The sequence below is a fragment of the Euleptes europaea genome, chromosome 7 (assembly GCF_029931775.1).
Source record: "Euleptes europaea isolate rEulEur1 chromosome 7, rEulEur1.hap1, whole genome shotgun sequence".
Classification (NCBI taxonomy): domain Eukaryota; kingdom Metazoa; phylum Chordata; class Lepidosauria; order Squamata; family Sphaerodactylidae; genus Euleptes; species Euleptes europaea.
The window spans coordinates 86,345,103-86,355,223 of record NC_079318.1 but is presented as its reverse complement, the minus strand read 5'-3'; the positions used below and the strand labels follow the sequence as shown (position 1 = coordinate 86,355,223).

Genomic DNA, 10,121 nt, shown 5'->3' with positions numbered 1-10,121 from the left:
TAATCCCACCCCCCCAGGGGGTGGTACTGCCCACTTTGGGAACCACTGACAAGCCATGTTTCACAGTGACTCCTGATAGATCACAATGAGTAGCCCTGTTAGTCTGCCACTAATAATAGAAAAGAGCAAGAGTCCAGCAGCACCTTAAAGACTAACAACATTTCTGGCAGGGTATGAGCTTTCGTATCTGAAGCTGCGAGCTGTGGCTCACAAAAGCTCACACCCTGCCAGAAATTTTGTTAAGTCTTTAAGGTGCTATTATTGGACTCTTGCTCTTTTCTATTGCTACTGACTCCTGAGAGAGGCCTGTTTCTGGTGCCAAGAGCCTGAACTGTGGAAATGCGAATGAACAAACCTTTGCATCCTTGACAAGCGTCCTTTACAACATTCCTCCCACCTTCTGACTAGGATAAAAGGACTCCAATCTCCACTTCTATTCTACTGTGTTTGACGAAGGGTGCTTTGACTCTTGAACGCTTACACTTTGAAACTCTTGTTCATCTCTAAGGCGCTACTGGACTCGAATCTAACTGCACTATCGCAGATCAACACGTAGGGTTGCCAACCTCCAGGTAGTAGCTGGAGATCTCCTGCTATTACAACTGATCTCCAACCGATAGAGATCAGTCCACCTTAGGGTTGCCAACCTCCAGGTAACTACAAAAATAGAACCTCGGTTGTTAAGGAGCTTACAACCAAACAAAATAGACAACCCCATATTGCTTATGCCAAATATTGCTTATTCAATCTCACTTAATATTCCTACAATGTGATACTCTCTACACGTAACTAAACCAAAATTACAAAGAAACTGACCTATATAACCAGATAAAAATTATACATACAACCCATACAACCATTACAGATCACTATGCATCTCCAAATCGGAGGAAGCACCCCTGTATATTGTAGGTAATGTCTGTGCAAGGTTGTCTTGTATTCTCTCAAGGTGAGTGTTCAAAGTCAGCGTATATTATTTGCAATAATTCCACATATAGTATTTAACTTTTCTTTTTCTTGTTTCTTACGCTTCACGAATGTGCATGTCATCCTTGTGCAGGGGCCATGCTAATCTTCTCTGTATCGTTCCAATTTTGCACATATACTAAAATTGGAATGATACAGAGAAGATTAGCATGGCCCCTGCACAAGGATGACATAAAATTATTGCAAATAATCCACGCTGACTTTGGACACTCACCTTGAGAGAATACAAGACAACCTTGCACAGACATTACCTACAATATACAGGGGCGCTTCCTGCGATTTGGAGATGCATAGTGATCTGTAATGGTTGTAATGGTTGAATGTGTTGTATGTATAATTTGTATCTTCCTGCGATTTGGAGATGCATAGTGATCTGTAATGGTTGTATGTGTTGTATGTATAATTTGTATCTGGTTATATAGGTCAGTTTCTTTGTAATTTTGGTTTAATTACATGTAGAGAGTATCACATTGTAGGAATGTAAAGTGAGACTGAATAAGAAATATTTGGCATAATTTGGCATCGGGTTGTTTATTTTGTTTGGTTGTAACCTCCAGGTACTAGCTGGAGACCTCCTGCTATTCCAACTGATCTCCAGCCAATAGAGATCAGTTCACCTGGAGAAACTGGCTGCTTTGGCCATTGGACTCTATGGCATTGAAGTCCCTCCCCTCCCCAAACCCTTCCCCTCCCCAGGCTCCGCCCCCAAAAACCTCCCACTGGTAGCAAAGAGGGGCCTGGCAACCCTATCAACACGGCTACCCTCTGAAACGGAGCCTGCATGGTGTACGTTGCCCTCCATCTCTGAGTCACCCCAGTGGTCCCCCACATATCTGAGATCTATGGACAGAGGACATGAATACCATGCAGGCTTGAGGCCTGATGCATTCAATATTTTCGAAGTTAGTCAGTGCATTAATGGGTGGGGTAGGGCTTCCCTGAAGGTGCCCCTTCGTCTGTTGCTCACAACTTCTGCAACATATCTCTCTCTGACAGGGCCTGTGACTCCGCAGGGGCTTGTATCCGGCCTGGCTGTGACTCACCAGGCCCCGTGCCGGCCGTCTGGGTTAATTGCTGTCAGTCCATTTGAATTCTTTGTCTCTTGTTGCCAGAGCAACCCAACCCTTTAGGAAGGATGTAACGGACGTGCGCTTTGTGGATGTGCAAAGTTGTCATCGTAGGGTTGCTGTGGTTTGAAAAGGGTTGGTCTTACTCATGGCTTTCCCAGAACAATAAGAAGAGTTTTTCCATTGCTATGGCAACTGTGGGCCATATATATGTAAGCAGAGGGAGAAATTCTACACGTCTTATGCAAAGGCTACTGTATTGATCCACAGGCAAATCCCAAAAACAAAACTTGCATAACCCCGTTTATTAAGGCCACCCCAAATATCACAAAGTAGTGTGCGCGTTGTCCTTAACTGCATTTATTAGGGTGGCAATGCTTAGATTGGTTATCGATCCATCTATTAAAGAGGCAGCCATGATTAACCAGGTGGTTGATTAAAAAAAATATACTTACAAATCTACAATTTTTTAATGCTTTCTTAGAAGAGGCATCCCTCCCCTATTCTCTCTTAGGAGGGAATCCTCTTCTGGAAGGAGCAGCCGTCTGCATGCACAAGGTCCCACGTTCAGTCCCCGACATCTCCAGTTAAAGGATCAGGTAACAGGTGATGTGAAGCACCTCCACCTGAGGCCCTGGAGAGCTGGTCTGAGTAGATCAGGGGTCCTCAACCTTTTTTGAGTCTGCAGGGACCTTTTGAATTCTGAGTGGGAGTGGTGAGCGATACCCCAAAATGGCTACCCAAAACGGGGAGCCAGCATGGTGTAGTGGCTAAGAGCGGTGGATCTGGCGAACCGGGTTTGATTCCCATTCCTCCACATGAGCAGTGGAGGCTAATCTGGTGAACTGGATTGGTTTCCCCCACTCCTACACACGAAGCCAGCTGGGTGACCTTGGGCTAGTCACAGCTCTCTCAGCCCCACCTACCTCACAGGGTGTCTGTTGTGGGGAGGGGGAGGGAAGGTGATTGTAAGCCGGTTTGATTCTCCCTTAAGTGGTAGAGAAAGTCGGCATATAAAAACCAACTCTTCTTCTTCTTCCACCCCTGGAGGCGGAACCAAACCCAAAATGGCTCCCACAGGAGATGAGGCAAAACACAAAAACAGCAGCCTCAGGATGTGGAGCCAAACACAGTACCTCCCTCCTTGCTTTGTAAAAGAATCACAGAAGGGGAACAAAAAGAAATGAAGGACAGCCGTGGGGGTGCAAGGAGGAAGAGAAGGGGAAATAAAATAAAAAGAAGGATGAAAAGGGAATGGAACCACACGCTTGGGTGCTAACCAGTCCTCCCGGTCCTCCAGCGGTTGCGGCTGCAGTTGCAGCTGTGGAAAACCCTTTCATTTGAATGAGGGCAGCCAATAACATGGGTGCCACATTGTGGAAAGCTGGAGCAGACAATACCGACCTTGATTGACAAATGGTCTGATTCAGTATGAGACAGCTTTGTGTGAAATGATGCCTAGTGCATAGGGTTGCCATCCTTCAAGTAGGACCAGGAGATAGGGCTGCCAGGCCCCTCTTCGCTATCGGTGGGAGGTTTTTGGGGCGGAGCCTGAGGAGGGCAGGGTTTGGAGAGGGGAGGGACTTCAATGCCATAGAGCCCAATGGCCAAAGTAGCCATTTTCTCCAGGCGATCTGATCTCTATCGGCTGGAGATCAGTTGTAATAGCAGAAGATCTTCTGCTATAACCTGGAGGTTGAGCAACCAAAATGAACACCACTGCACTGTTACCAAAGGTAAAGAAGAAAGTGCAGGATAGGCTGTTGGTAATAAACCAACAACACAATATTATAGCAAAGTGTGACAAAGTGTATATGGTGCACAATTTAACATCTAAGTATAAACAGACACAAAACTATGTACAAAGATATCTCATAGTCCAAAGGGTACAAAAGTCTGGTTTCAGAGTAAGGAAGAAGGTATTCTTCATGTAGAAGTTGCTAGGAAGACGATCGTTTCTATTTCTTCATCAGTTCCATTTAGTTAAAGCTTCTATATATGCACATACAAGTATCCTATTACATACAAGTATGTAATATGCACATACAAGTATCCTACAAGTAATTATGACCAAATTACTGTTGGTAATAAACCAACAACACAATATTAGAGCAAAGTGTGACAAAGTGTATATGGTGCACAATTTAACATCTAAGTATAAACAGACACAAAACTATTTACAGAGATATCTCATAGTCCAAAGGGTGCAAAAGTCTGATTTCAGAGTAAGGAAGAAGGTATTCTTCATGTAGAAGTTGCTAGGAAGATGATCGTTTCTATTTCTTCATAACGCAACGTTATCCCGCTGGGAATAGTCAAATTGTTAGAATCGTCTGTACAACTGTGTATCGACATTGTTGTATCGTGCATTGGAACCTTAAAAATATTATTCTACACAGTTGGTTTCCTCAATTCTATGAGAGCCTGGATTGAATTAGGATACTTGTATGTGCATTTATAGAAGTTTTAACTAAATGGAACTGATGAAGAAATAGAAACGATCGTCTTCCTAGCAACTTCTACATGAAGAATACCTTCTTCCTTACTCTGAAACCAGACTTTTGTACCCTTTGGACTATGAGATATCTTTGTACATAGTTTTGTGTCTGTTTATACTTAGATGTTAAATTGTGCACCATATACACTTTGTCACACTGCTATAATATTGTGTTGTTGGTTTATTACCAACAGCCTATCCTGAATTTTCTTCATTACCTGGAGGTTGGCAACCCTACCTGGAGATCTCCCAGAATTACAACTGATCTTCAGACTACAGAAATCGGTTCTTCTGGAGAAAATGGCTGCTTTGGAGGGTGGACTTAGGGTTTCCAAGTCCCTCTTCACCACCGGCGGGAGGTTTTGGGGGCAGAGCCTGAGGAGGGCAGGGTTTGGGGAGGGGAGAGACTTCAATGCCATAGAGTCCAATTGCCGAAGCGGCCATTTTCTCCAGGGGAACTGATCTCTATCAGCTGGAGATCAGTTGTAATAGCAAGAGATCTCCAGCTAGTACCTGGAGGTTGGAAACCCTAGGTGGACTCTATGGCATTATGCCCTACTGAGGTCCCCACTCAGGCTCTAACCTCAAATCTCCAGGAACAAAGAAAAAACCTCCACCCCTTTCAGAACTAATGTTTTCTTCACATGCACATTTGTGCACATTTAATCACTCAATCACAGCTCATAATAACTATGTTTTCTTCAATCGAGCAATAGCCCAAATTATAATACGCAGAGTCTATATAACACTAAAGTCTTGAAAGCAGTGCACATATATTAGTCACCCTAACAACCCTGTAAGGTAGGCCAGTCAAATTGACCCCCCCCCCATATTAAACACAGGCAGGCTGAAGGTGTAAGACTCATGACTAAGCTAAGCCTGTCTAGCCAGCTGATGGTTTAATTCACTGTAAATGTCCTGGCAGATGGTTACAGAGAGGGCGGAGTCAGGTATGCAGCAGAATAGTCTGCAGCCCTGAGATGTGTGTGTGTGTGTAAAGTGCCATCAAGTTGCAGCCGACTTATGGTGACCTCAGCAAGGGGCTTTCAAGGCAAGTGAGCAGCAGAAGTGGTTTGCCATTGCCTTCCTCTGCAGAGCCTTCCTTGGTGGTCTCCCTTCCAAGTGCCGACCCTGCTTAGCTTCCAAGATCTGGTGAGATCGAGCTACACCATGCCACCTTTCCTTACCAGCCCTGGGATACTGTTGGCGAAATTAGCACGTCTCCCAAGAATACTTAAGTTGGCTGTCCTTAATGAAGCCAGTCAACCACAATGGCTGAATGTAGTTGCTGATCACATTGGACTAGAAACCACAGGGAAGGAAATGCTGACTCATGCTTTGCAAAGTGTCAAGAAATAAAATGGACCAGAGCGAAACGAAACTGTGATGGACTCAGGTCACAAGGGATTGGAACCTGGCACTGTCTTCAGCATGAGGCTGTGGAAAGGTCACAGATCAGAGTCAGGCTGCAATTTAAACTATTGCAAAGGGTTAGGTTTACTTTTGATTGTATCCTGCGGTTGTTGGTTTGGCCTGGACCGGAAACAAATCTTTCCCTCCCTGAAATGTTCCTCTGCAAATTTGTACTTTTATCTTGTTGTTTTCTGAAGAAAATACTGGAAATCTGTATTTGACGTTCAATGATAGATTATTTCAGTATTTAGCATGTGGAAAGACTGAATAAGTAACACGCGATGGTATTTAGTAGGTGACAGTTCTGCATGGCGTTTCGGCTTTTGTGCTTCAGACCTGCTGACATTTGGAACGATTAAGAGATGCCTGTATGCCTAACGCAGACGGATTACGTGATAAAAACTTATCCAGAAATGTAGCGTGGTGACACCTTTCCTGGCACCGAGATCAAATGATGGGGGAAAGCTTCACTTGCTGCATTTCTGCACGCCAAGCTGAATGGATATCCCCTGCCCCCCCCCCCAGCAACAGGAAAAATTTCGTAACTCTAGCTCGATCCCATGTCACGCTGGCGCAGTCTTTAAGTGAAACCATATGGATGAAGAGAAGAATTAGTCTGTTTCGTTTCCACCACCAAGTCACAGTGCCACCAAGTCCCAGTGAGGTTTTCAAGTCAGACGTTTTGAAACATATCTACGATGGTGATTCATTCTAGTGTAATAAATATCACTGCATTGTTCTAAGCACAGAAGAAGAGCCCTGCTGGATCAGACCTTGTGGTTAGAGTTGCCAGCTCCTGGTGGGGAAATACCTGGAGATTTTGGGGGTTGAGCATGAGGAGAGCAGGGTTTGGAGAGGGAAGATACTTCAATGGGGTATAATGCCATAGAGTCCACCTTCCAAAGCGGCCATTTTCTCCAGGTGATCTCTGTCGCCAGGAGATCAGTTGTAATAGCAGGAGATCTCCAGCCACCACCTGGAGGTCTATCTAGTCCAGAATCCTATCTCACACAGTGACTGGAGGGCCAACAGCAGGGCAATAGAGGCCAAGGCCTTCCCCTGATGTTGCCTCATAGAATCATAGAGTTGGAAGGGACCACCAGGGCCATCAAGTCCAACCCCCTGCACAATGCAGGAAATTCACAACTACCTCCCCCCTCCACACCCCTAGTGACCAGAAGATGGCCAAGATGCCCTCCCTCTCATCATCTGCCTAAGGTCACAGAATCAGCATTGCTGACAGATGGCCATCTAACCTCTTCTTAAAAACCTCCAGGGAAGGAGAGCTTACCACCTCCCGAGGAAGCCTGTTCCACTGAGGAACCGCTCTAACTGTTAGAAAATTCTTCCTAATGTCTAGACGGAAACTCTTTTGATTTAATTTCAACCCGTTGGTTCTGGTCCGACCTTCTTGAGCAACAGAAAACAACTCGGCACCCTCCTCTATATGACAGCCCTTCAGGTACTTGAACATGGTTATCATATCCCCTCTCAGTCTTCTCTTCAGGCTAAACATACCCAGCTCCTTCAACCTTTCCTCATAGGACTTGGTCTCCAGACCCCTCACCATCTTTGTTGCCCTCCTCTGGACCCGTTCCAGCGTGTCTACATCTTTCTTAAATTGTGGTGCCCAAAACTGAACACAGTACTCTAGTTGAGGTCTAACCAGAGCAGAGTAAAGCGATACCATCACTTCGCATGATCTGGACACTATACTTCTGTTGATGCAGCCCAAGACTGCATTTGCCTTTTTAGTTACCGCATCACACTGCTGACTCATGTTCAGTGTTTGGTCTACTAAGACAGTGCTTCCTGACAGTGGTATTCGGGGGTTGACTACCTCTGAATGTGGAGGTTCCCTTTAGTCACCATGGCTAGTAGCTACCTCTCCTCTATGAATCTGTTGAATCCCCTTTTAAAGCTCTCTTTTATACTTATAGACTACCATTTTCTGCATTGTGTAACATAGCATGTCTAATGCTTTTTGCTTTGTTTCTGATTTCTGTCCTAGTCCATAGGACTGAATCCTAGTCCAATTGCATTGCTTATTAGATGTCTCATCCTACTGATTCAATTGATTTGCACTAGGTACTCCACCTTGAGGCTCAGTGAGAAAGGTGGACTATACATAAAATAAATAGTGTAGCCAACTGACCAGAAAAAAAACCCTGATCTTACTTCACATGTGTATATAGATGCAACCTGATCTATGGAGGAATCAGCAGATGATTCTTTTTGTGGCATGAAGGTAACCAAAATAGCAGACTAACATCTACAGATTAAGAAACTGTAAAGGTGTGGGAGCTCAGGCTAGTAAAAAAGTTGACAACTCTTGTTCTTGCATTGGCTGGGTCCTTACTTAGGGCAGCATTCAGCAGAGTCATGTATTAAAACCTGTTTTTTCTGGGCTGTACTACTTCAGGCTGCAGGTGGAGGTTTGGAATCCTCTTGCATATAAAACAGTCTCCCTGCATGCAGAAAGCTAGCAGGATGGGGTATGAGTTGAGTTGCTATCTTTCTGTGTCCAGGGATTTTTTTTAAACGGGGATGTGTTTTCAAGCATGCATCTCTTCCTCTTGGCATCTAGCCTGGGGAATTAGTACAGTCTAGGGAAACCTGTGCCCCTTGTTTCTGTGCAATTCATCAACTGGCCCCAGCAAACTCCATGAAAAAGGCCTTTGCCAAAAACCAAAGCAGTTGATGCTTGATTGGTGATGGCTCATTGACATATGCAAGTTGCTGCTGGATGCTGCAGTGCTGGTTTGGCTTGTGCAAACCAGCCCTGCGTGGGCAGTTTAAAAATGTACAGGCTGAGGGTGTGACCTTTGTGTCTCTGTCTGCCCCTTCATCAGCTGCAGGGCTGGCTCCTGTAACTGGTCAGCCCCAAAGAGTCACGTAGAAGGGCGGGGCTGGGTGAATGCCTGCTTCCATCCTCGCAGTTCCTAAATGTCTGATCCAAACTGGATTTGGCATTGTGGAATCCTGTATGTAAAGATGGAGGCACATTCCCCCCCTCTCTCTCTCTCTCTCTCTCTCTCTCCCTGCATGCTCTCTCTCCAAGTGTTTCTATCAAACAGGTACAGTATTGCAATTTTCTGACTTACAAGATCAACAGTGCAAATCCTAAACGGAGTTACACCCTTCTAAATCAATGAATTTAGCAGGGTGTGACTCTGTCTAAGATTACACTGTCAGTTTCTTGCAAGTTGTCTGGTTTCCTCTCAATTTGCATTGTAATGACCTAATTGGATTGAACATTGCTCACAGTTGTACACCTTTTGGTTGGCACAGGAAGAGCCCTGCTACGCCTCACTAATGCAGCCTTATGAATCTTTGGATGCCTTTGGGAAGCTCGCACATGGGGAATGGAGGCCATGGCTTCCCACGGTTATTTGCACCTCATAGTATTCACAGATAAACTGCACCTGGCTATGGAGGTACCATTTAATCTGCATGAACACTAGTTTTGATTGATCTATCCTCCATTGGACTCCATGGCATTGAATTCCCCCCCCTCTCCAAACCCTGCCCTCCTCAGGCTCCGCCCCCAAAATCTCCAGGTATTTCCCAACCCGGACCTGGCAACCCTAGGAATCAAACTCCCTTCCATGAACCAGGCAGTCTGTTAATTTCTGCAGAATTTCAATAAATGTAATTAGCACTTGAGATAAATTATCTGATTAGAATTTCTATAACAGCCCTGTAAGGCAGACCAGGGGTCTCCAACCATTATCAGCCCACTGTAGGGTTGCCATGTCCTTCTTCGCCAACGGTGGGAGATTTTGGGGGCGGAGCCTGAGGAGGGCGGGGTTTGGGGGAGGGACTTCAATGCCACAGAGTCCAATTGCCAAAGCGGCCATTTTCTCCAGGTGAACTGATCTCTATTGGCTGGAGGTCAGTTATAATAGTGGGAGAACTTCAGCCACCACCTGGAGGTTGGCAACCCTAGCCCACAGGCACGTTTGGCATTCTGACAGCGTGGTAGGCGTAGTCACAAAATGTTTGCTGCAGGCCAATATTAGTATCCTTGTATTGTAAATGGGGGGCAGAAAGCTGAGGTTAGGGTTGCCAGGTTCTTCTTCGCCATCGGTGGGAGGTTTTTGGGGTGGAGACTGAGGAGGGTGGGGTTTGGGGGGAGTGGAGGGACTTCAATGCCA

At 45.4% G+C, this 10,121-nt stretch overlaps 2 non-coding genes across 2 annotated transcripts; one reads left to right on the top strand and one right to left on the bottom strand.

Annotated features, from left to right (window-relative positions):
- Window positions 1-1,015: 1,015 nt before the first annotated feature.
- On the bottom strand, window positions 1,016-1,118 carry LOC130481264 (U6 spliceosomal RNA). The gene has a single exon (XR_008933452.1). It is a non-coding gene; the product is annotated as a U6 spliceosomal RNA (small nuclear RNA).
- On the top strand, window positions 1,086-1,188 carry LOC130481265 (U6 spliceosomal RNA). Its single transcript, XR_008933453.1, has one exon. It is a non-coding gene; the product is annotated as a U6 spliceosomal RNA (small nuclear RNA).
- Window positions 1,189-10,121: the final 8,933 nt, after the last annotated feature.